Source organism: Rhinatrema bivittatum, chromosome 3, assembly GCF_901001135.1.
Source record: "Rhinatrema bivittatum chromosome 3, aRhiBiv1.1, whole genome shotgun sequence".
NCBI classification, from domain to species: domain Eukaryota; kingdom Metazoa; phylum Chordata; class Amphibia; order Gymnophiona; family Rhinatrematidae; genus Rhinatrema; species Rhinatrema bivittatum.
This window is the reverse complement of record NC_042617.1, coordinates 243,212,130-243,239,780: the sequence shown is the minus strand read 5'-3', so window position 1 is coordinate 243,239,780 and position 27,651 is coordinate 243,212,130. Positions and strand designations below refer to the sequence as shown.

Below are 27,651 nucleotides of genomic sequence, written 5' to 3'. Positions count from 1 at the left end.
TCTAAGGTGTGTTGTCTCGAATCCTCTTCTGATGGTAGCTTAAATGGTATTGTATCAGCCATCTCTTGGACAAAACTTGAAAAGGATAAGTCCTCAGGTGGGGATCTTTTCCTTACTTCAGGAGGTGAGGGTTCGGACATGAACTCCTCAGAAGAAGTATTTGTCCCTTGATCATCCCAAGAATCTTCTTCATCTGATTCTTGATAGGGAGTTCTTGGGACTTTCCTTGTAAAAATACCTGATGGTCCAGGTAAAGGGTCATCGATAGAAATTGTGGGAGGATTGACCTCACTAAATTTCTGAGGAGTTTTGTCGACAACTTTTTGATATTTTTTCAAAAGTCGTTGAAAAAGAGCCAATTCTTGAGTGTCACTATCCTCTTGCTCAGGTATTGTCGAGGGAAGAATAGGTGTTCTCGAAGTAGTTGTCGATGGTAGTGCTCTTGGTGTCGATTCCGTTGATGGTGGCAACATCGAAGGTAACTGTATAGATGAAATAGCCGGAATTTGAGCGTATATCGACGTCGATAACGTAATGATCTTTGGTGTCGACGTCGAGTCTCTATGTACCGTAGGAGTCAAGAATGACCCCGGCATCGGTGTGCCCACCGGCATCGGCAAATTTGCTGGCATCGATGTGGAAATCATCGGCATCGACAATGAAGTCGGCATTGTAAGTTGTTCCTTCAAAGCCTGTGAGATCGCTTGTCGGATTAAATCGGACAATTCCGGCCTCACAACCGTTGGAAGCAGAGCGGTTGAGGGCGGTGGCGTAGGCTGAAGTACCAGTTCTTGTGACGTACCTTGCGTTAGATCTGGTGCCGGCAATGGAGTCGAGGTAGGCCGAGGAGTGGAAGACTCCGACGTTTCCTGAAATCTAGGCCGCTTCGCTGTCGAGGGCTCTTGGGAAGCGGAGTCGGACAACGAGGGGCTTCTATGTCTGTGTCGATGTTTTGACTTTGATTTTTCAGACGACTTCGTCGACGTGGAAGACGAGGAAGGTGAAGAATGATCCCCCGACGGTCCCGGGTGAGGTTTTTTAAGTATTACTCGCTTAGTCGCTCCAGCCGGAGACGATCTCGACGACTGCAACGGGGAAGGTATAAGTTGCAGGCTGAATAAATGTTCCATTTTTTCGAGCCTGGTTTTCCTCGATTTCGGCATCATTTCCGCACATTGCGGACAATTCTGTACATCATGTTTGTCACCCAGACACATCACACATTCAGTGTGTGGTTCTGTTAGTGACATTTTTCTGGAACAAACAGGACATTTTTTAAATCCTGCTGACATCTTTATTCGAATGACGGCCGTCGATTCGACTGAGGTAATTTTTCTACTCTCCGAAAAAGAAAATCTAAGACTGGGTTACTTACCGGCCGGTAAGGAGAGACCCCGAGAGACTTTTTGAGAGAGAGAATATCACTTTTAGACTAAAATAGTCAAGAAAAGGTTGAGAATACTCAACGGCTCCGGATCCGCGATGCTAGCTGCAGCGTGGAAAAAACGAAGACTGAAGAGAGAAACCTGTGACAGAGAATATCATAGCATGCTGGGCATGCTCAGTGGCCTCACTGGGCCAGTCAAAAGTTTCTAGAAACTTTGACAGAAAGTTTTCCCGCCTGGGCTCCGTTCACTGATATCACCCATGTGAGGACTAGCATCTTGCTTGTCCTGGGATAAATACAAATACACAAAGTTCTGTTTTTTGCCTGAGTACCTATTTAAATAAAACACACAAACATACTAAATAATATACCCCAATAGTTTAGTTCTCGCCAATACTTTTAAGTTTTAAAAATTTCTCCAAGCAGTACTTACTGATTCTTTCCAGCCACCAGCAAGGTAATACTCTCCTCTCAGTGCTCCCACTGGATTGTCAAAATTTAAAATTTTAAGTAGTATAAACCCCATAGTACCTGACATTGCAAAACAAGCTTTCCCAGCTGTAGTCAGCAGGATTTGAGCCTGCACAGAGAAGCCCCCAATGGATTTCTAATCCATTGCTTTAACCACTCAGCCATGTCTACCATCCCTTAAACACTTGGCCATGACTACATCCTTCTCTTCTTTCTGTATGTGATGATCTAATGAGTTAAATTTGAGATATTTGTTTTTCTTAGCATATCATTAGATAAGTTCTTTATGTTTTATTTATGGAGATTTAATTTTCTGTAAAAGTATTCTTGAGTGAAAATTTGAAATATTCTATAAATAAAAAGTTATAAAATTAAGATATAGACAGATGTCTAGCAGTGAGATGGACGCTACCAATCTTTTGCATCATGCCACATCATATAGCTTTACCTACCCACTGGTGAGAGGTTGTATGTGTGCATCTACCATGGCAGAACTTGGAGGACCTGAGGAATTTACCGGGAGATTCACTCAAAAGAGGCCCCAAATATTATGTAATAACTTTCACTAGGATGAAGCAATCTGAATGAAACAATGTGCTCCTCTGTATATGGAGCTTTGAACAAGCCGGGATGCCCCCACGTCGGAGCGATGAGGTAGGTGCCGGACAGCTGTAGGGACATTTAACCTCCATTTGTGGGATGGAGCAATGTGTCACATATTGGCAAAGAGCATAGCAGAAATTGAGTTCTTTTTTGGCAACAGGGTAATTTCAAAGGTGCTTTGGCCACTACGGACGCCGGTTCTGGCACCACCAGTCTTCTTCCTTTGGGGTATGCTCAAAGGAAAACTCTATCGGAACAAGCCTCGCACTGTGGAAGATTTGAAGGAAAACATCCAATGTGAAATTGTTGCTATTCCCAATATGCTCGCAAACACATTCAGGATCATGGAGCGCTGCATTGAAATGTGTCTGGCGGAAAATAGCGATCACTTCCAGCATCGCATGTAATACAAAAGATTACACATACGCAAGGTATGTAGCGTATTTTTTTTCGTTCAGATTGCTTTATCCTAACGGAAGTTACAACAAAATATCTGGGGCCTCTTTCGAGTGAATCTCCCTGTAGAAAGCTTTATAAAGGAGATCATCAGGGACATGGAAGAATGGTCCCAACTCCAGTCTAGCAGCCCTTGTGCTGTTTTGGAGAAGCAGGGTCACCTGGAAGGAGACCATCAACCTTGGAGTGCCAGGAAATGGTCCTGTTGCTAGGGGATCTGTCCTCCAAGGAATGCCTTATCCTCTTGTACAGAAGATGCTTCTCCAGAGGAGTGTGCCCAAGAGAGATGGATTAGGCCTGCTGTTGAAATTAGTGATTCAATCATTAGGAATGTAGATGGCTGGTTGACTGGTGGGCAAAAGGATTGCTTGGCAATTTTCCTGTCTGATATGAAGGCAGCAGACGTCATGCATTACGCTAGATACGATTTTAGAGAGTGCTGGGGAGGCACCACTTGTCATGGTACATGTGGGTACCAATGACATAGGAAGGTGTAGGAAGACAGTTCTGGATTGTATTCTCAGAAATGCTTTCCATTTGACATGCAGGATCCCAGAGGCAGGCTGAGTTCCAGAGTCTCAATGCGTGAATGAGACAATTGTGCAGGGAAAAGCAAATGTTGCTTTCCTGTAACAGGTGTTCTCAAAGGACATCAGGATGTTAGTCCTCACATATGGGTGACATCACAGGATGGAGCTCAATCACGGAACACTTCTGTCAAAGTTTCCAGAACTTTGACTTTCCCCTACTGGGCATGCCCAGCATGGCACTAACCCTGCAGCCAGCAGGGGTCCCCCTCTTCAGTCTTGTTAAAAATCTACAGGTAGTGCCGAAAATAAAATAAGAAAACGTTACGAACCCAACACTGCGGGGCGGCTGGCGGGTTTCGTGAGGACTAGCATCCTGCTGTCCTGTGAGAACACCTGTTACAGGTAAGCCATGTGGTACATCAACAAACAGGTTAACAATTATAGCATATTGTTATAATAAAACATTATGTATTGAGCACATATGGCTATATCCAAATGCATTAATAACTATACCCGCTGCACACACGTTGGTTAATTATTAGTTAGTTATATCGAAATATGGCCAGAAGATTAAGAATGCTGGTCACCCACTGACAATGTTGGTCACCCATTTTTAGGTTTTAACATATATTCCCATTTGAGGTTGTTCTAACCGTAATTGAGAATCTTTGGTGGTGAAAGATACTATTTGCACAGCTAATTGGACAGTATGAACAAGAAAGCCCAGTGCTTGTGATTGCGGCTGTGCGAGGTAATTATAATTGACAATACTGTTATCCTTTTGTTATTTCTTTTTTAATTATTGCTAACATTTTTATACTAATAATACTTTTTACATTTAAGTCCGCGATGAATCTCCATGGATAAAGCATACTTATGAACATGCCAATCTAGATTCTAATAAGGTATGTTTCTTTTATGAAGCTGTTAGATGTATTTAATTGATTTGGTTGAAATAATTTGGGTTGATATCACTAAGGCTTTTTTGTGACTTGATTTTGTTGTTACTTTTGTCTTCATGTCCTCCTCTGTCTTGTTCTTAGAATCGTACTGGTTTTTTTATTGTTTCACTATTTAATTTTTATGTCTAAGTGGAGCTGTTCTTGCGTTTGTGCTTTTAATTACATCTTATCTTGATTTTTAATCTTTTTAAATTATATAATTGTTTGTATTATTTAATTACTATTTATTATTTATCATTATTTATCATTTTTATAGCCCCTGAAGCAGCCCCTGGATGGGCGAAACTCAGGCCTAGAATCGGGCAATTAATAAAAGATTTTAGAAGGACTTTCGGCTATTCTTTGTTTTATTCCTCACGGCTTTTCTAGACCGTCTTCCTCTGTTTTTTGGGCAACATCCACGCTGGCAACGAGCTACCGCACGCAACAGCAGGCTGAAAAGGAACTCAGATGCCAACACCAGGAAGGAAGGCCCAGCCTGAAGGGGACTATCGATCTCAGTCACCGCTTCCGCGATGTCCTCTTTTCTGAGATTGCGGACGCTCAGGGATTTTGGTTCTATGAGCTTATTTCTAGGCATGTCGTCTGCTAGCAGCAATTGCAGTTAATAGTTTTAACAAATGTTATGTTATTCTAGAATGGTTCTGTAATACTGTTTGACAACGGGTTATAAGGGGAGACAGATGTTGGATATTATCTTCCTCACTATAATTAGTAGCTATGGATCTGGGGGGAGGTGCAAGCAGGTCTAAAATATGGGGAGGGAGGGAAGTTGGAGGTGTTAAGGGGGGTGCTTATCCATTGGGGTACTAGGTAGTCCTACTTATTATAGTGCTCTTCTGGGCTCTTTGTGGTGTCACTGCAAGCTCTAATCTGAGCGGATACAACTCTTTCATATTTAAGGCTCCTGTCTCAGGTCTCTGTCTCAACATAAGAACATAAGAAATTGCCATGCTGGGTCAGACCAAGGGTCCATCAAGCCCAGCATCCTGTTTCCAACAGAGGCCAAAACCAGGCCACAAGAACCTGGCAATTACCCAAACACTAAGAAGATCCCATGCTACTGATGCAATTAATAGCAGTGGCTATTCCCTAAGTAAAATTGATTAATAGCCATTAATGGACTTCTCCTCCAAGAACTTATCCAAACCTTTTTTGAACCCAGCTACACTAACTGCACTAACCACATCCTCTGGCAACAAATTCCAGAGCTTTATTGTGCGTTGAGTGAAAAAGAATTTTCTCCGATTAGTCTTAAATGTGTTACTTGCTAACTTCATGGAATGCCCCCTAGTCCTTCTATTATTCGAAAGTGAAAATAACCGAGTCACATCTACTCGTTCAAGACCTCTCATGATCTTAAAGACCTCTATCATATCCCCCCTCAGCTGTCTCTTCTCCAAGCTGAACAGCCCTAACCTCTTCAGCCTTTCCTCATAGGGCAGCTGTTCCATCCCCTTTATCATTTTGGTTGCCCTTCTCTGTACCTTCTCCATCGCAACTATATCTTTTTTGAGATGCGGCGACCAGAATAAAGATAAATGGTTTGGGGAAACCCTAGCAAGGAGGAATGGGTAACTTTAGTTTTACATGGCCACAATACGAATAGGATCCCTGAACGTGAAGGGTCTGAATACTCCTTTTAAACTGCGACTGCTATTTACAGAATTATGTCATTTACACGCTGATGTCATTTCTTACAGGAAACCTCATCTGAAAGCCCGATATGAGGCCTTAATTAAGTCCCAATTGCACCCTTTTCAATATTATGCCCAGAGCTCTAACCGGTCAAAATATGCTGGAGTGGGGCTACTTTTCACTCAGCATTTTGTGTTTAACTGCCAACTTTGTATTAAAGACCCCTTGGGTCACTATATAACTTTAGTAATTTTAGTAGATGGGGTAGCATACACATTGGTAAATATCTATGCTCCCAACGTTGATCAGGGTAGCTTTTTAACATGTTAAATCAACTGCTCTTGATACATAGCAAGGGTGAGCTGCTCATCGGGGGGAGATTTTAACCTGGTCTGGAATCCCCCTCTGGATGCATCTAAGGGGTGTGTTACTGCCCCTAAATCACAGATTAAAACTTCAAGAGCTCATGGAAAACTGGCAACTCCTGGATGTCTGGAGAACTCATTACCCTCAATCTAGATCGTACACATATTATTCAGTTGCCCATCTTTCACACTCCAGAATAGATTATTTTCTTTCTGATAGGGTGTTATTTAATCACATCCTCAGGGCAGACATCATTCCAATTGCTTGGTTCGACCATGCTGCAGTGATCGTAGATGTTAACTTCCAAAATTATGACAAAGGAACTAGGTTCTGGCATCTTAATGAATCTCTACTTATTGATGAAGATTTTAATAAATCCTTCATTGCACAAATCACTGAATTTTTTCCGATTAACGATGCGGGAGAGACAGCGCCACCTCTGGTTTGGGAAGCCTTTAAGGCTTATGTGAGAGGTTTATTAATAGTGAGGGGTATTTTCCTTAAAAAATGTAAACTTCAGGAAGCACAAACACTGAGGACATGGATTTCAACCCTCACCGCCCAACACCAAACTTCAGGATCTGGTCAGATCTTGACCCAATTAACAAAAGCGAGGGAGGACCTTCTCCATTTGGAATCTGCAGCTATGACCCATCAGCTTTTATTGACCAAACAGATGTATTTTGAGAGTAGCAATAAGGCGGCGAAACATCTTGCCAACCAACTGAAGAAGACCCAATACCATAATCTTATAGCTAAAATTAAAAATGATCATGTCGTCATGCTTACCAACAACACCGACATCCGCAACCGCTTTCTAGATTTTTACACACATCTTTATAGTGCCAATCAGAATCTCACAGGTGACGATTGATGATTACCTGCAAAGGGTTCCCCTACTCAGATTACCAGAGGTAGCTCGGTCTATTTTAGATACCGACATTTCTACTGTTGAAATTCTTCCTACTATTAAGTCTCTTAAACAGGGGAAATCGCCAGGACCTGATGGAATAACGGCTAAGTTTTATAAAACCTTTGGCCTCTATTTAATCTTCCCCCTACAAAACATGTTTAATCATCTACGCTTGGGGGGGTCCCTGGGACCTGCCGCTAATATGGCGGGTATTACGATCCTTCCCAAACCAGGATGTGATCCCACTCCTTGTGGCTCCTATCGGCCTCTCTCATTGATTAACCTCAACCTCAAAATATTGGCCAAAATTCTGGCAGACCAGGTGAATCACTTTATCACTGATCTCATTCACCAGAACCAAGCAGCATTTATCTCGGGGAGGCTAGCTGGTGACAACATCAGGAAACTCAGACTTAATGTGTTTGGCTCATACACGCCAAACAGAAGCGCTTTTCCTATCCATCGATGCCGAAAAGGCTTTTGATATGATGCACTGGCCCTTTCTGTTTGGTGTTATGAAGAGAATGGGATTTGGACCCTTTTCTCTGTGAATGGTTATTTAAATTGTATGAACATCCCAAGGCATGTCTGAAAGTAAATGGAGGCTACTCTGCCTGCTTTGTAGTCTGTCGAGGCACTAGGCAGGGATGTCCCCTGTCTCCTATCCTCTTTGCCTTATTTCTAGAACCTCTGGCCATTAACATTAGACATAGTCAAGACATAGCGGGTTTTCCTGTGGGGACTGAATCCGACAAACTCTGTTTGTTCGCAGATATCATATCATGTATACGGTTACAGAACCCCATACATCTCTTCTGGGGATACAGTGAGAACTACGTCTCTTTAGTGATGCCTCGGGATTTAAAGTCAACTGGGAAAAATCAGAAATTCTTAATGTTACCTGTACTGCAGCCAATGTTCAAATGTTACAGCAAAGCCACCCGTTCCGCTGGGCATCTCACAAAATTAAATATTTGGGAATTTATCTGTCCAAGCACCCTGCTGAGCTTTTTCATCTCAACTACATCCCCTTATTGCAAAAAATATCAGTAGACCTAGATAAATTGAACTCATTACCTATATCCTAGCTGGGGCACATAGCCACTGTTATGATGAATATCTTGCCTAAATTATTGTATTTATTTCAGTCACTGCCCATACCCATTTCCAATGCTTTATTGAAAAAATGGCAACGAAAAAACCTTCAGTTTTATTTGGAAAAGGCGTCCACCCCGAATTAGCAGAACAGTGTTATATCAAACTAAGTTGGAGGGAGGGCTGGGGGTCCCCAACTATCATTGGTACTATGTGGCGGTGTAGTTAAGGCCATTAGTGGTGTGGCATAACACCAGTGATGTAAAACATTGGGCTCGCATAGAAGTATTTTGGATGTCTGGTATACCATTGTCTTCCCTACCATGGCAACCTGGAGAGCATGCCCCTCTATGCTCCTGTCTGGATTCTTTTATTTCAAGCTGCACTCCAGTGTTTCCCTTGAGAAACTTTTTTGGCATGCTTTTTTGTGTGACTTTCCTATTTGTGGATCCAGTGAGAGACCCTATCACAGATTGGCTCTTAGCCATTGCAGAGCTCCTGGGACAGGGCTCTCTATTTGTTACTTCCTTATCGTGGTATTTCTATCCTTTAATACATTATGGGGACGAGTTGTAAGCCTATTTTTTGCTTATACTCCATTTTATCTGCTAGATCTCCAACCTGTGCATTGTTCTTTTATCCTGATGCAGCCTTATTGTTTGTGTACTATCCAGGAAGATATGGGGGCTTATAATTGTTTATATCCTAATGGATATAGCTAATGGATATAGCTAATGGATATAGCTAATGGATATAGCTAATGGATATAGCTAATGGAATATAGTTTCTTAGTTTAAACTCTGTACTGTCTTCCATTGCCCAGGTTTTATGCTCCCTGTTTAATGTAACTTTACTTTCTACCTTGATGTTAATTGGTTTCCCCTCAGTTACATTGTAAACCGGTACGATAAGACCTAGTCTTGAGCATCGGTATAGGAAAAGAAATTAAATAAATAAATAAATAAATAAATATCCCTCATAGTGCATGTGCTTATGATAGTTCATATGCTTCCAAGGAGCCATGGTCCCTTGTTCTCATTTCATACTAGTTGTTTGGCTAATTTGATTGTATTTCATCACCAGTTGTCTAATTTGCTGACAGATTTCATACTTACTTTGCTGTAAATGTTTGTTGCCTGTTGGTGCAGATGGGGGTGGGTGGTGGTGGGGGGGGGGGGGACGACATGCCAGCATGGCAGTGTTCTCCCGTTTAGGTCAGGGAGAAGTCCTTGCTGATGGCTTCGCAAGGCTGGGGGGGGGGGGGGGGTGGGATAGTTGGGGTTTTGGGGAAATAGGGTTCGGGTCTACTTGGTAACTTTTCATCAGGTCTACTTTGTTATGCTGAATACATCACTCAATCCTTCCGTGTTATGTGGGTGGGGGTTCCGGCTGGGAGGACCTCCACTGCAGGGAAAATTGCTGAATTATTTTTTTGGAAAATCTACAGTTGATATCTCTCTAGTAATGTTACTAATCTAGTCACTTGGAAATGTCTGTGGGATAAATTCACCTATTAAAAGGTCCAAGATTCACTCCATTCTTAAATGCAAGCACGCGAATATCGTGTTCCTACAAGAAACTCATCTTACGGATGGTGAGCATGATAAATTAAGTAGACTATGGGGTGGGGAGGTATATATGCCTCTGGATCCACTAAATCTGCAGGAGTAGTTATATGGATTAATAAGCATGTCCCCCTCCAGGTTCACTCCACCATTAAAGATTCTTTGGGGTGCTACCTTATATTGGTAGCTGAGCTGTATCAGACGAAAGTGATTTTGTGTAATATATATGCGCCCAATAATTATAGCCCCAGCTTTTATCAAGAGGTCTATAGGTTACTTGTACCATATGAAGAGAACTGTTTACTGATAGGTGGGGACTTTAATACCATTTGGGACCGTCACCTAGATAGATCCTCCTCCTCGGGTGGCAAGGTGGGATTTGGAAAAGGGCCTTCTTTTTTAGAACACTCTCTCCATTTAGTGGATGTCTGGCACATCCTGCACCTGGGTGAGAAGGATTTCACGCATATCTCTCGTGCCCATGGCACCCTATCTCGCATTGATTATTTTCTCATTAGCGCACACAGCTTGTCTCAGGTGGGGATGGTGACCATTGGGGACATCAATTTCTGATCATGCCCCGCTATGTCTGGAATTGCAGATTGGGAAGTGCTCTTCAACCACCTTTCGGTGGAGATTTCCATTCTATCTCGCTAATGATGTCAAATTTTCAGGAGTACTTGCGAGCCCGCTGGTCGGATTATTCCACTTTAAATGCCCAACATGTGGATAACCTGGTGTTGTTTTGGTATACAGAAGACGGTGATAAGGGGCGAAATTATTTCCTATATGGCTCATATGAAAAAAAGCTACTGACCATAGGATTTTGACCTTAACAGCCAAATTGCACAGGACCAAGGCCTTACTGAACAGTCAAAATTCGCATGGGGCACGGATACAATATTCCTAGATTCAGGGGAAGCTTAATACTTTATTACATCAGCTGGCTCGGAAGGGCTTCCTGTACTATCAGTACAAGCTTTACCAACATAGCAATAAAGCGGGTAAAATGCTTGCTAATTTGGTTCACACCGCTCATGGGTCTAGATATATCCCAGCTTTATGCTCCCCAACGGGTCAGATTCTCACTGCCACAGATGATATTTTACACCGAGTTAGAGATTTTTACAGAGGACTATATACTTCTGAGCATTGGGACCCTGAGGCCTGCGCTCAATTTTGTGAGCAGTTACGCCTTCCCCATCTGACTCGTGACCAGACCTTATTGAATAGCCCAGTTACGTTAACGAGGTGACATCGGTTATTAGGGGTGCTAAGACTTTTAAGACTCCTGGGCCGGATGGTTATGGTGCAGAATTTTATAAGTGCATACTGGACCTAGTAGGACCCCCCCTTGGTTCAGGTCATTGCTGCCCTAGCTGCTGGTGGATCCTTCCCAACCCATATTAACACGGCTAACATTACTCTTATTCATAAGCCTGGGAAGGATCCACTGGCACCCAAATCGTACCGACCTATTTCTTTATTGAAATTTGATCAAAAGATATTGACTAAAGTTATGGCAGATCGCTTATCTACTATACTTCAATCTCTGGTTGGTCCCGATCAGGTGGGCTTTATACGAAAGAGATATGCACTGACTAATATACGTAAAGTCTTGGCAGCAATGACAATGTGCCAACAGATGGAGGCCCCCTTCCTCGCTGTTAGCTTTGATGCCGAAAAGGTGTTTGATAGGGTCTTGCGGCAGATGGGGTTTGAGGGGTTTTTTAAAAATGTGGTACGCCTTCTCTACCAGGATCCGGAAGCTATAGTAGTGGCGAACGGCTCCTCCTCTGAGGTCTTTTCGATTACTAGGGGAACCCGACAGGGCTGTCCTCTGTCCCCTCTTATTTGTCCTTCAACTTGAGCCATTGTTGCAAAATGTTAAGATTATTTACCTGGTAATCTCCTTTTCCTTAGTGTATGCAGATGGACTCAAAACAAATGGGTATAGTGTGCTCGTGCTAGCAGTTGGAGATGGATCTGACGTCAGCATGGGTACATATACCCCCACAGGAAGTGAAGCAATTCAGTAATCTTCCTTGCAAAGCTGTTATAGCTATATGTGTACTGACCGATCGATTAATCAACAGGATTACCCTGACCAATTGATGGTAGCTGGAGACCGCCAGTTTTCTCAACCGGAAGGCGTCGACACCCGGCAGGGTGGAAGCCCTATTATAAGCAAAACATGGCTTACCGAGTATCAGCGAATCCCCATGTATACCGGCAGCCGGGCGGGATGCTGAGTCCATCTGCATACACTAAGGAAAAGGAGATTACCAGGTAAGTAATCTCAACATTTCCTAGCGTGTAGCAGATGGACTCAAAACAAATGGGATGTACAAAAGCTACTCCCGGACTGGGCGGGAGGCTGCCCGAGGACCGTGTAGGACCGCCATCGCAAATGCTGTGTCCTCCCTGGCCTGAACGTCCAGACATTAGAATCTGGAGAAGGTATGGAGGGAGGACCATGTCGCCGCTTTACATATCTCTGCAGGAGACAGCAGTTTAGTTTCTGCCCAAGAGGCTGATTGTGCTCTGATAGAGTGAGCCTTGACCTGTAGAGGTGGTGGTTTTCCTGCCTCTACGTAGGCTGCCTTGATAACTTCTTTAATCCAGCGGGCGATGGTCGGCCCTGAGGCCGCTTCCCCTTGCTTCTTCCCGCTGTGCAGGACGAACAGGTGGTCCGTCTTTCGTACTGCTTCTGACATTTCCAGGTATCTGGACAGTAGTCTGCCGATGTCGAGATGACTTAGTATTCGACCTTCTTCCGATTTCTTCAAACCTTCTGTGGTAGGCAAGGATATGGTTTGGTTGAGGTGAAAGTGTGAGACCACCTTAGGTAAAAAGGAGGGAACTGTGCGAAGATGGATAGCCTCTGGAGTGATTCTAAGAAATGGATCACGACAGGATAGTGCTTGTAGCTCTGAGATGCGGCGTGCTGAACACACAGCCAGCAGGAACACCATCTTCAAGGTCAATAACCGGAGCAACAGGCCTCAAAGGGGCCTGAAGGCTGATCCCGCTAGAAATTCCAACACTAGGTTGAGGTTCCACAATGGCACTGGCCACTTCAGTGGCGGGCAAATGTGCTTGACTCCTTTCAGGAAACGTGAAACGTCTGGGTGCTGGGCAATGGATTTGCAGTCACGTCTGGGACTGTAGCAAGACAGCGCTGCTACCTGTACCTTGATGGAGCTGAGGGACAGACCCTTCTGAAGTCCATCTTGTAGAAAGTCCAAGATGAGAGGAATCTTAGCGGCATGTGAATTGGTGCCATGAGAATCGCACCAGGCTTCAAAAACTCTCCAGATCCTGATATATGTAAGTGATGTGGAGAACGTGCATGCTCGGAGGAGTGTATCTATCACCGGCTCCGAATATCCCCTTTTCATCAATCTAGCCCTCTCAATGGCCAGACCGTAAGAGAGAATTGAGCTGGATCCTCGTGGAGAATGGGACCTTGCCGTAGCAGGTCCCGGTATGGAGGCAGAGGAAGAGGATTCCCTGCCAGTAGTCTTCTCATGTCTGCGTACCAGGGTCTTCTTGGCTAGTAGGTCCATGGCTGGCGTCCCCCATTGATCCACAATTATCTGAAAAACTGTGGGTGACAGTTGCCACTCCCCCGGGTTTAGGCTTTCTCTGCTGAGGAAGTCCGCCGTCGTGTTGTCTTTCCCAGCAATATGGACGGCGGAGATGTCCTGGAAATTTGCTTCTGCCCAAATCAGGGGAGTTATTTCCAGGGACACTTGTTGGCTTCTGGTTCTGCCCTGTCGGTTGATGTATGCCACCGTGGTGGCGTTGTCTGACATCACTTTGAGCGCTCTGTTGCGAAGTCTGTGAGAAATCGCAGGCACGCTAGCCTGACTGCCCGTGCCTCTAGTCTGTTGATATTCCACCTTGACTCTTCTCTGGTCCACCGTCCTTGGGCGGTGAGCTCCTCGCAGTGCGCTCCCCATCCGTTCATCCTGGCATCTGTGGTAAGCAGAATCCAGGTTGGGGAGGACATTCTTGACCCCCGGCTCAAGTGGCCGGGCCGTAACCACCAGCGTAGTTGATTCCGCACTCTGGCTGGTAGAGGCAGGCGTATGATGTAGTCCTGTGATCGTGGACTCCATCGAGATAGAAGGGCACATTGCAATGATCTCATATGAGCCCGTGCCCATGGCACCACCTCCAGAGTGGATGCCATGAGGCCGAGGACTTGTAGATAATCCCGAGCTGTGGGCCGGCTGGCGCTCAGCAGGACCTGCAGATGATTCCGGAGTTTTGACTGTCTCTTGGAGGTCAGGCTGACCTTGTCTTCTTGGGTGTCGAATTGGACCCTTAGGTATTCCCGCAACTGGGATGGCTGTAGGGAACTCTTTTTTATGATGACTACCCATCCTAGGCTTTCCAGAAGAGCTATAACTCTGTTGGTTGCCCGGTGATTCTCCTCCGGCGACTTTGCCCTGATCAGCCAATCGTCCAGGTAGGGATGGACGAGGATTCCGTCCTTCCTGAGTGCCGCTGCCACTACTACTATTACCTTGGTAAAGATCCGCGGCGCGGTGGCTAACCCGAAGGGTAAAGCCCGGAACTGGAAGTGCTGATTTAGGACTTTGAAGCATAAATAGCGCTGGTGATCCCGACAACAAGAGATGCAATGGTATTCTGATCAGTTTATTTTTCACACTTCCAATAGACCAATTAGAAATATTCACCAAGCGAAATTAACTGCTCAACCTCTAAAAGACATTAAACATGTATCCACCAGAGACCGCTCATTCTCCATAGCTGGTATCAAAATCTGGAACAACATGCCGTTGGACCTGCGTATTGAATCCTGTCACAAAACTTTCAAACAAAACCTTAGAACATGGCTGTTTGAACAAGCCTTCTCTCAATGATTTCTATCTATCCTAAAATTCAGCAAGCCCATTTTATCTTATCCCTTTTTTCACTTACCTGCTCCATGTTCTTACTCTCTCTATTTTTTCGCATAACTCATCGATCTTACCCCTCCCCCTGTCATTCAACTTCTGTATATGGACTCTAATGTGACATAGGACTTTGCCTTCGACAGTTTATTGTTACTGCGTAATTCTTGAATATTAATATATTATGGTTATTATAGTTAATGAAGTTAGCATATGTCCCTTGAATTCCGTTATTTTATTTATTGTAAAGCCCGTAGCGGTTTAATGTAAAGCCTGTTTCTTATAAATGTTCTACTGTTTAAACTGTTATATGTAAAGCCTGTTGCTAATTTGTTTCCCTGTAAACCGAAGTGATGAATAACTATACGTACTTCGGTATAAAAGAATCTATCTATCTATAAATAAATAAATAAATAAATAAATATGCAGGTAGGCTTCTGACAGATCTAGGGAGGTGAGGAACTCCCCTGGCTGTACTGAGTTCTTGACAGATCGTAGAGTTTCCATGCGACAAGCTGGGGACCCGTAGGTGTCGATTGACTGACTTGAGGTCCAGGACGGGCCTGAAGGTGCCCTCTTTCTTGGGTACTATGAAATCAATGGAATAATGCCCAGACGTTACCTCTTACGCAGGTACTGGGATTATGGCTTTTAGGGCCAGGAGCCTCTGTAACGTCACTTCTAGTGCCGCTGTCTTGAGCGGCGAACAAGGAGATTCCACAAACTTGCTCGGCGGAAGCCGAAAGAAATCCAGGTAATATCCTTCCCCGGAAGATAGCGAGGACCCACTGGTCCGAAGTGATCTCGACCCACCTGCAGTAGAAGAGGGTTAAGCCTGCCCTCTATGGCTGCTACCCTCGGATGGGTCGGCTGATTGTCATTGTGGTTTACGGCCGGGGCCAGAACCCGGGCCGGTTCTCTTCTTGGTGTGCTAAGCCCGAAAGGGCTGATTCCTGGCCTGAGAACGAGGTGCTTGATAGCGAGACCTGTAAGGGTTGAAGCGCTGCGAGTTTCTACCTCTGGATGGTCTGGAAACAGGACGCTGGCTTCTCCTTGACCTGTCTTCTGGTAGACGGGGTAACGGAGAGGCACCCCATTTAGTAGCCCAATTCTCAAAGTCGCTGCCGAACAGTAGTGAACCCTTAAAGAGCATTCTTGTGAGTCAAGTCTTGGAGGACGAGTCGGCCGCCCAATTGCGTAGCCAAAGCTGTCTCCTGGCTGCCACTGAGAAGGACACTCCCTTGGCTGCCATACGGGCGAGGTCGGAGGCTGCGTCTGTGAGAAATGCGAGAGCCGATTCCATGTCTTCTCCCGGGGTGTTGTTTCTTGCCTGTGATAAACAGGAGCGCGTCACCACGGTGCAGCAAGTCGCGATTCGAAGGGACATGGCTGCTACCTCAAAAGCTTGTTTCAAAATGGTGTCCATGCGTCGGTCATGTGCATCCTTGAGAGCCGCTCCCCCCTTCACCGGAAAAGTGGTGCGTTTCACGATTGCATTAATTATGGCATCTACCCTGGGGCACGCCAGCAATTCCTTGGCTGTCGGATCTAGTGGGTATATGCCTGACAAGGCCAGACCCCCTTTGAATGAGGCCTCTGGTGCCTTCCATTCCAGCTCGATTAGCTGCTGTGCTGCTTGTAGGAGGGGAAGTGGTGAGCTGTTTGGTGCAGGCCCTCTAGCAGAGGGTTCTGTACAGGAATCCCTGAGGGGTCCTGGCCCGGAATGGCCAGATCCGATAAGCATTGTGAGACCAGGCCTGGCAGATCTTCTCTCTGAAAGAAGCGTCTCATGGTCCGATATGGTTCTATCTCCAAGGGAAGTTCATTCTCTTCAGAAGGCTCCTCACTTACCTGTGAATAATCCGAATCCCCATGATTGGGGCTGTCGGGTGGTGAGTGGCTGCGCCTAGGTCTCGAGGGTCCAGGGACTGGATCAACCGGGACGGAAAGACCCATCCGAGGAGCAGACGGCATCTGGACAAAGGCGTGAATCCCCTTGAATAATTCCACCCAGGAAAGCGAAGCCAGATCTGGCTGCAGGGGTACCAGGTCTCTCGGATTACCTGGCTGCTCGCCGTGGCCTGCGAAGTCCGGTGTGGTCCCCGAGGAACCGCTAGGCTGGGACCGGTCTTGTCCTGGAACTGCCATGGCTTCCTCACATTGGGCGCATAGGGAGTCTGCTTCCTCGCTCTGTGTAGCTCTAAGGTTGCATGCTGAGCAGAGGCTTAGAGCGTTCATGCCTGATTCTGGGGGTGCCGGCTCTGCGGACGCAGAGGCATTCTTATGCTCCATTTGCTTTAAATGCGGTGGCGTCCTACGATGTGCTCCTAACACGGGCGCTCAACAGCATGCGCCTAGAATGGGCGTCTTATCAACGTGCGCCTACAGCGGGCGTCTTATAAACAGTGCGCCTATAAACGGGTGTTTTATAAACAGTGCGCCTATAGCGGGCATCTTATAAACGTGCGCCTATAAACGTGCGCCTATAAATGTGCGCCTTATGAACTTGCGTCTTAGAAATGTGCGCTATAAACGGGCGGCTTAGCCTAACTGTGCGCCTATCGCGTGCGCCGACAACATGCGCCTATCGCGTGTGCCGACAACATGCGCCTATCGCGTGCGCCGACAACATGCGCCTATCGCATGCGCCGACAACATGCGCCTATCGCGTGAGCATTTAGCAAGCAAAAGAGCTTAATTAGAAAAGAGATGTAGGCAGGCAAAAATGGCGACCTCCCAGGCGGGCGGCCTCGTAGGCAGGCCCAGTCAGTCCACACTTCATCGGAGACCAAGTAAAGATGTACGCCTTACCTTGTCTTCGGCGCTTCCCGGCTGCGACCCGGGCAGTCTCCGGCTGCGGGGGGAGAGGGGAATACCTTCACCTCCGCGCTTAAGGAAGTGCACCCACTGCCTCTAGGCCGCACCCGAACCGCTCGGGGGCCAAGTCCACTCCGGGACCGAGGCTGCCTCTAGGCCGCGCCCGAACCGCTCGGGGGCCAAGCCGTGCCCTTCTCACTCGGGGGCTGGGTCCCTGCCGCGAACCGGCCACCGGACCGAGGCTCCTACCTCCGAGGGACCACGGAAGTCAGCTCGGGAAACTCAACTGGGTGACCACCTGGTATCACCACAGGAGTGCGGGGCTCGTCTTCAGTAGATTTCTTCTATGAATTTAGTCGATAGAATTTGGAAACACGCTCAGCGAGCTTGGGTAGCTCCAAACTGCTTTGGAGACAGAAATTACTGAATTGCTTCACTTCGTGTGGGGGTATATGTACCCATGCTGACGTCAGATCAGTCTCCAACTACTAGCACGAGCACACTATACCCATTTGTTTTGAGTCCATCTGCTACACGCTAGGAAAAATACAATTGGCAAAAACGATTAAGGGGCTACGTCTCCAGTCGTTCACCTTTAAGTATGCCGCTTTTGCGGACGACATATTAGTATTTCTCACTGATCCCCAGAAGTCTCTTCCTTCTCTTCTCCAGATTTTTTGGGCATATGGGGTTTTTTCAGGCTTTCGATTAAATCTGGATAAATCGGTGGCCTTGGCATGCCCTGACTCTTTAGAAACTGGCTGGGGAGATGAATTCCCCCTAAAATGGGCGGGAGCCTCGTTTAATTAACTGGGAATTGTCATACCCAGGGAGCTTTCCCATTTATATAAACTAAGTGTAATCCCCCTACTAAAATATACTCAGGATAAATTGACCACTTGGGCTCGTCTACCTCTATCACTGGGGGGCAGAGTCCACCTTTTTAAAATGACAATTTTACCTAAGTGGTTATCACATTTTCAGAACCTACTCATGCTCCTCCGTGCGGTGCAGTTATGACAATTGGATAGGGCACAGCGGTGTTTTTATTGGAGGGGGGGGGGGGGAGTCTCGGGTACTGCTACCGTGGATGCACGAGTGATGGGGGAGGGGGGTTTAGGAGTCCCTGATTTAGATCTTTATAATCTGGCTAGCAATTTTCGCTTGATAAGAGACTGGTTGCTGGATATGTCAACTCATCAGTGTATCTGCAGATGTAGAACTAGCCGCCTCTCTATCCCTTAAATTTGTTCTACAGGCTCCAGCTGCGGTGTTACCCACGTTTTTGGTGCAAAATGCACTTACCAGACCCATTCGGACCTCCTGAGTTCGACTCACATGTTTGTTGCGAATCCCGCGCATTTGTGCTTATTTTTTGCCGGTCCAAGGGAACCAGGATTTTACCCCAGGATCCCAAACTGTAGCTTATCAAAGATGGCGTACTAAGAGAATCCATTTGTTGGGACATGTGCTGACCCCAGAGGGTACTCTTATGTCTTTTTCTGACCTTAGGGAGCATTATGGAATACCTACTACAGAGGTGTTCCCATACTTGTAAGGAAATGCCATACTGGGTCAGACCAAGGGTCCATCAAGCCCAGCATCCTGTTTCCAACAGTGGCCAATCCAGGCCATAAGAACCTGGCAAGTACCCAAAAACTAAGTCTATTCCATGTAACCATTGCTAATGGCAGTGGCTATTCTCTAAGTGAACTTAATAGCAGGTAATGGACTTCTCCTCCAAGAACTTATCCAATCCTTTTTTAAACACAGCTATACTAACTGCACTAACCACATTCTCTGGCAACAAATTCCACAGCTTTATTGTGCGTTGAGTAAGAACTTTCTCCGATTAGTTTTAAATGTGTCCCATGGTAACTTCATGGAGTGCCCCCTAGTCTTTCTACTATCCGAAAGAGTAAATAACCGATTCACATCTACCCGTTCTAGACCTCCCATGATTTTAAAACACCTCTATCATATCCCCCTCAGTCGTCTCTTCTCCAAGCTGAAAAGTCCTAACCTCTTTAGTCTTTCCTCATAGGGGAGTTGTTCCATTCCCTTTATCATTTTGGTAGCCCTTTTCTGTACCTTCTCCATCGCAATTATATCTTTTTTGAGATGCGGCGACCAGAATTGTACACAGTATTCAAAGTGCGGTCTCACCATGGAGCGATACAGAGGCATTATGACATTTTCCGCTTTATTCACCATTCCTTTTCTAATAATTCCCAACATTCTGTTTGCTTTTTTGACTGCCACAGCACACTGTACCGACGATTTCAATGCGTTATCCACTATGACACCTAGATCTCTTTCTTGGGTTGTAGCACCTAATATGGAACCCAACATCGTGTAATTATAGCATGGGTTATTTTTCCCTATATGCATCACCTTGCACTTATCCACATTAAATTTCATCTGCCATTTGGATGCCCAATTTTCCAGTCTCACAAGGTCTTCCTGCAATTTATTACAATCTGCTTGTGATTTAACTACTCTGAACAATTTTGTGTCATCTGCAAATTTGATTATCTCACTCGTCGTATTTCTTATAAGAACCCACATAATGCTGCAGCATTATGTGGGTTCTCTCCTCCCCTCCATTCGACAGGCCTCTCATTTCCATGCTCTGGATACTATTTTTTCATTTGAAAAGGAGCAGGGGCCTTCGCTGTCGCAATATTATAAGCACCTCAAACTGTTGACTGTTGTGGACACTTGTTCTGTTCTGGTGGACAGATTGAATGGAAATGGGGTCTTTACAATTAATGGGTATAGCAAGTGTTGCTTACCTGTAACAGGTGTTCTCACAGGACAGCAGGATGTTAGTCCTCACATATGGGTGACATCATCAGGATGGAGCCCAATCACGAAAACTTCTGTCAAAGTTTCCAGAACTTTGACTGGCCCCTACTGGGCATGCCCAGCATGGAACCAACCCTGCAGCCAGCAGGGGTCCCCTTCATTCGGCAGTGCCGAAAAAATAAAACAATAAAGCATTACGAACCCAACACCGCGGGGTGGCGGGCAGGTTTCGTGAGGACTAACATCCTGCGGTCCTGTGAGAACACCTGTTACAGGTAAGCAACACTTGCTTTCTCACAGGACAAGCAGGATGGCAGTCCTCACATATGGGTGAGTACCGAGCTGAGGATGTCTGAACATGCACCAAATGTATCCAACGGCATGCAACAGGCACAACAACTGGGGTGGAATTTGGTAGAGGGCATCCGCACCCCACCGGGCAGGCGGAAGAGTGTTGGTACGTCATGTTGGAAACAGGTTACGCAGGACAGATTGGCCGAAGATGGAATCTTGTCTTCTGGCTTTGTCCAAGCAATAGCGGGCTGCGAAAGTGTGGAGAGCGCTCCAGGTGGCAGCCCTGCAAATGTCAGGAAGTGGCACCGATCGTAAGTGTGCTACTGAAGTCACCATGGCCCTCACCGAGTGTGCTTTAACATGGTCTTGGAAAGGGATGCCTGCTTGCTGATAGCAAAAAGATATGCAGTCCGCCAACCAGGAGGAAAGAGTGTTTACCCACAGGCTGCCCTAATTTGTTGGGATGGAAAGAGACGAATAACTGGGTGCTCTTCCTGTGGGCAACTGTACGGTCTAGGTAGAACGCTAGAGCCCGTTTACAGTCGAGGGTATGCAGAGCCTGTTCCCCTGGATTGGAGTGGGGGCCTGGGAAAGAAAATAGGTAGCATGATGGATTGATTAATGTGAAATTCCGAAACTACCTTAGGCAAGAACTTAGGGTGAGTGTGGAGTACTGCCCGGTCCTGCAGGAGTTTAGTGTAAGGTGGATAGGTAACAAGGGCCTGTAACTCACTAACCCTGCGAGCTGACGTGATAGCCAAAAGGAAAATCACCTTCCTTGTGAGATACTTTAGGTCACAGGAGTGAAGAGGCTCAAATGGAGGTTTCATGAGCCGACCAAGAACCAAATTAAGGTCCCAAGAAGGGGCTGGAGGACGTAAGGGTGGCTTGATATGGAGCAAGCCTTTAAGAAAATGTGTTACAAGGGGTTGCACCGATATAGGGGCATCCCCGACACCTTTATGGAAAGCGGCTACCGCACTGACATGCATTCTGACTGAGGAAGTCTTTAGACCGGATTCCGATAAATGCCAGAGATAGTCCAAAAATCTCAAGATTGGACAGGAAAAGGGATCAAGGGACTGTGAAGAACACCATGATGTATACCTTTTCCATTTATAGGTATAAGACTTTCTTGTGGAAGGCTTCCATGAAGCAATCAGGACACGAGAAACCAAATCTGAAAGGTTAAGTGGTTGAAGGATCAACCTTTCAACATCCATGCCGTCAGGGACAAGGCCTGAAGATTGGGATGGCGTAGACATCAGTCGTTCTGAGTGATCAGAAGCGGGTCCTTTCCCAAGGGAATGTGCCTGCGGATGGAGAGATCCTGGAGTATGGGAAACCACACTTGGCATGGCCAGTGAGGTGCTATCAGGATCATGGTTCCTTTGTCCTGACGGAGCTTCACGAGAGTCTTCGAAAGAAGAGGAAGTGGAGGGAATGCATAAAACAGCCCGGCTGCCCACGAGAGGGAGAATGCATCTCTGGGCTGCGAGCGTTCGCTCCGAATGAGGGAGCAGTAAATGTCTACTTTGTGGTTCTGAGGGGATGCAAAGAGGTCTTTTTGGGGAAAATCCCAGTGTTGGAAGAGAGAGGTCGCTACCGAGGGATTGAGCGACCACTCGTGCGGTTGGAAGACAATAATCAGCTGCAAAGGTGTGAAGAGAACTCCATGTTGCAGATTTACATATGTCAAGAATGGGCACTGAACGATAGTGTGCTACTGATGTGGACTTAGCCCTTACTGAATGTGCTTTTACTCGCCCCTGGAGAGGAATGTTTGCTTTTTCGTAACAGAATTCAATACAGTCTGCTAGCCAGTTGGAGAGAGTCTGTTTTCCTACCGCAACTCCTGGTTTATTTTTGTCGAAAGAAACAAAGAGTTGGATGGATTTCCTATGGACCTCCCTGTGGTTTAGGTAAAAAGCTAGTGCATGTTTACCGTCCAAGGTGTGTAAGACTCTCTCTCCCTGATGAGAGTGGGGTCTTGGAAAGAAAGTAGGCAGAACAATTGACTGATTGATATGAAAATCTGTTACCACTTTTGGTAAGAATTTTGGGTGAGTGCGAAGGACTACTCTGTCATGGAGAAACCTTGTGTAGGGTGAGTATGTGACTAGAGCTTGCAACTCACTGACCCTCCTAGCCGATGTAATGGCTACTAAAAAAAGTACCTTCCATGTAAGTAATTTTTCTTCACAAGACTGTAGAGGCTCGAATGGTAAGCGCATAAGCCTTGTTAGCACTAAATTAAGGTCCCATTCAGTGACTGGTGGTTGAATGGAAGGCTTAAGGTGGAGTAAGCCCCTCATGAACCTACTTACTAGGGGTTGTGCTGTTATTGGTGCATCCCCTATTCCTTTGTGGTATGCCGCTATGGCGCTTAGGTGAACCCTTACAGAGGATGTCTGGAGACCAGAATCTGACAGGTGGTATAGATAATCTAGTAAAGAAGAAGTGGAGTAGGAGAGAGGTGTGTGCACCATTTTGTAAATCTAGTCCACTTAGAGTGGTAGGATTTACGTGTGGAAGGCTTTCGTGAAGCTACTAGAACTTGAGAGACTTGTGCTGAAAGATTAAGTGGTTGGAGAATTAAGCTTGCAACATCCAAGCTGTTAGGGCAAGACTTGTCAAGTTGGGGTGACGCAACTTGCCCTGATTTTGAGTGAGGAGAGTGGGCTCTGTGCCCAAGCGGATTGGTTGTGAGATTGAGAGGTTGAGGAGTATGGGAAACCATACTTGTCGTCCAGTACGGGGCTATGAAGATCATTGTCCCTGTGTCTTGTTGTAGCTTCACGAGAGTTTTCGCTATGAGTGGAATTGGAGGATATGCATATAGAAGACCTGTGTTCCAGGGGCGAGCAAATGCATCCCTGAGGACTGTTTGTCGACGTCCGTGGAGAGAGCAGAACCTTTCCACTTTGTGGTTCAGGTTGGACGCAAAGAGGTCTATGGTTGGGCGACCCCAGCATTGAAAGATTTTGCTTGCTACACGTGGGTCCAGCAACCATTCGTGGGGATTGAAATGTCGACTGAGATCGTCTGCTAGGATGTTTTTGATGCCTGCCAGATAAGTGACTCATAGATGTATGGAATGCTCTAGAGCCCAAGCCCAAATCTGTACTGCTTCCTGGCATAGCAGATAAGAGCCCGTGCCTCCTTGTTTGTTTATATGCCACACTGCTACTGTGTTGTCTGTTTGTATCAGCACAGTCTTGTTTGAGAGGCAGTCTGAAGGCATAAAGGGCATATCGCATCGCTCGAAGTTCCAAGAAGTTTATCTGATACTGTTTTTCGAGCGTAGTCCACGTCCCTTGTGTTTGAAGGTTGCTGACGTGAGCTCCCCATCCTAGGTTGGAGGCATCTGTAGTCAGGATGACTTGCGGATTTACCTGTTGGAATGGGAGACCAGCTTTTAACACTGTTTGATTTGTCCACCAGTGGAGAGATAGACGAAACTGGTCGGTGATTTGAATTGAGTACGACGGTGGTTGGAAAGCTTATAGCCATTGAGATTTCAAAGTCCATTGAGTCTTTCTCATGGATAAGTTCGCCATAGGAGTGACATGTACTGTCGAGGCCATGTGTCCTAGTAGTACTAGAATTTGATGGGCGGATGCGAACTGGTGATGAATGATAATGCTTGCCAGTCGTGCTAAATTGTCTGCACGGTCGCTTGGAAGGGAAGCTTTCGCCACTGTGGTGTCGAGGTCTGCTCCAATGAATGTGAGGCGTTGAGACGGTTCTATGTGGGATTTTGGATAATTGATGAGAAAACCCAGAAGGTGCAATAGTGTTATTGTGGTTTTCAGGGCAGACAGAGCTCCCTGTCTGGATGTGCTTCTGATTAGCCAATCGTCTAGGTATGGAAAAACATGAATGCTGTTTTTTCTTAAATGTGCAGTCACTACTGCTAGGATTTCGTAAACACTCGAGGAGCAGAAGCCAGTCCGAATGGCAGGACTCAGTACTGGTAATGATTCTTTCCCACTACGAATCGTAGATATTTGCGATGTGTGGAAATTGGTATGTGCGCATAAGCGTCTTGAAGGTCCAGAGAACAGAGCCAGTCTCCCTTTTGAAGTAATGGAAGGATGGTTCCCAGAGATATTATCCGAAATTTTTCTTTGTGTAGAAATTTGTTGCGATTTTGGAGGTCCAAGATAGGGCAAAGGCCGCCTGTTTTCTTTGGAATGAGGAAATAGCGGGAGTAGAACCCCTTTCCCTGCTGAGACCGGGGAACTGGTTCGATGGCCCTGGCAGTCAGCAAAGTAGAGAGTTCTACTTGAAGATGAGATGTCATGAGAATGTTTGACCAAAGTGGAATGGGAGGAGAATGCGGGGGTATCGTATTGAACTTTAGACGGTATCCCCGATGCAGTATGGCTAATATCCATTGATCTTTTGTGATGAGACTCCATTGGTGTTGAAAGTAATGGAGTCGACCTCTGACTGGTAGGGAGGGCATGGGGTTGAGAAAGAGGCTGCTGTTCTCTTGGCACGGTTCAAAAACCCGCCGCTGGTCCAGTTTGGGGTGGTGGCTGAGTTTTTTGTTGCTTCGGTTGACGTGGACGTCCTCTCTATGAGGAACGGTATGGACGTACTGAAGAAGCAGGGGGGTAATACCTTCTTGGTCTGTAGAAGGGTCTCCTTGAGTCTCTGCGTGATGGACGTCTTAGGGAAGATGTCTGATCTGCTGGTAATTTTGATAGCTGGCGGAGAGTCTCATGATAGTCTTTCAACTGAGAAACAGTAGCTTGTATCTTTTCTCTGAAAAGATTGCCTCCAACACAAGGGAGATCTGCAAGCCGTTCTTAACTTCCTGCCTAAGGTCAGATGCCTTAAGCCAGGCCCATCTTCTCGCATTTATTGCAGAGGCAGACAGACGAGTTGATGTTTCGAAGACATCATAGGCTGCTCTCACCTCGTGTTTGCCAGATTCTAATCTCTTGTCAACTAATGTGGCTAAAGGTAGTTGATGTTGTGGGAGATTGTCCACAATACCCTGTACTTGTTTCCATAAGTTCCGTTGTTACTGTGTCATGTACAATTGGTATGCTGCAATGTGTGCTACCAGCATGGACCCTTGATAGACCTTCTTCCCTAACGTGTCCAAGAATTGTTGCTCCTTTCTTGGTGGGACAGAAGAATGAGGTTTTTGTTTCCGAGCTTTCTATCACTACCGAATGGTGAGGTAGTTGGGCCTTCTGGTATTCTTGATGGATTGGGATAGCCATGATTTCCTTCGGCGCATCCACAAACTGCAGTACTTCTAGAGCCTTATGTCTAGTATCCTCCTCTGTGACTAATTCAAATGGAATGGTATCTGCCATTTCTTTGATAAAATTTGAAAATGACATCTTCTGGAGGGGATTTCTCTCTCCTCTGGTGGAGAGGGCTCTGATTGCAGCTCTTCTGAGTCAGTGTCTGTGTCCACATCCTTCCAAGGCGGATATTGAGGATGATATGGGGAGTCAATGTTCTCTGGCTGGACATGATGCTTTGATTTAAATGCAGCCTTTGTTGGGATGTGTTGTGGCATCGTTGGATGTGAGAGCATCGATGGGGAATCGATTGGCCTCGATGGAAATAGATGTCTTGCATCCCCCGATGGACCTGGATGTATTGGCATCGATGTATCTTTAAAAGGCATCGAAGGTGTCTTCGGGACTCGAGTACGATGGAGCCCAATGGTCCTGGGGCAGAATCGGAGTCTCTGCCGTCATCCTCTGATGACCTGGGAGCCGGAGTGGCTGGAGTCATCGGTGGGAGAATCAGCATCGATGGTTGCGATGGAGTCGGTGCCGTCGGTGTTGGCGGAAAAGCCTGTAATAAGGCATTGATTCTATTCAGCAAAGGCTGAAAAATCGATTGTTCCAATGCCGATGTCTGTGTCTGTGCCGGCACTGATGGCAGTGTTGGAGGCTGTAGGTTCTTCAGAGCCTCAACGACAGCCTGTTGGACTAAAGCAATCACTTCTTCCCTTGAAATCAGGGCAGTGTCCACTGCCACTGAGGAAGGCATCGCTGGCGCTATCGGCACTTACATGATGATTCATGGTGGCACTTCCTCTGACACCGAGCCCAGTGGAGAGCGCTGCGGTTCTTCGTGTACGGCTGGTGGAGTTGGCTCTATAACACGTACTTTTTTGGGCATCGACTCAATGGATTTCGATCCTGTCGTCGATGGTGTACCAACCACTGGGTCGATGGATCGATGGCGATGCCGCTTTTTCTCCCGATGGCTTTTCGATGTCGAAGACGATGCTAGCGATGATATTGATGGTGCCGGTGACAGACGGTCTTTGGCCCGTGTTTCACCCCGATGTTTTGTTACCAAGGGAGGAGTTACTCTTGGGGATGACGTCGACGATGGAATCTTTTTCAATAATTCTTCCATCTTGTCCAAACGGGTACGTCTGCCCTTCGGTGTCATCTGGGCACTGGTTGAGCAAGTCCAGACGTCGTGGCCTGATCCAGGCAGAGAACACATACATAATGTGGGTCTGTTATGGACATAGTCCGGTTGCAATCCGGACATTTTTTAAAACCCTATGCCATGATGAAGTTATGGCCTAATAACGGTCGATGACCAGCGGGAATAGACAGTAAAGTGATCTGAATCGATCAGAAAACTATCTGAAAATGCACTCACTGAGACTGTGTTGAAGGGAGACCTAATAATGAGAAAACTGTGACTGAGAATGTGAAAAGAAAAAGTTTTCTTCTATGAGAAGATGTGAGAAAATCTCTTTCCAGAGCTCCTAACTGCTTTGCTACAGCAAGGCGGAAAAAAAGAGACTGAAGACTGGCTGAGAA

The 27,651-nt window shown here is 46.2% G+C and overlaps 1 protein-coding gene and 1 non-coding gene across 5 annotated transcripts in view; both read right to left on the bottom strand.

Annotated features, from left to right (window-relative positions):
• Positions 1–27,651, bottom strand: part of SOS1 (SOS Ras/Rac guanine nucleotide exchange factor 1) — a 1,044,495-nt gene that overhangs the window by 247,503 nt on the left and 769,341 nt on the right. The window lies entirely within an intron of this gene.
• On the bottom strand, positions 1,947–2,029 carry TRNAS-AGA. The gene has a single exon. It is a non-coding gene; the product is annotated as a tRNA-Ser (tRNA).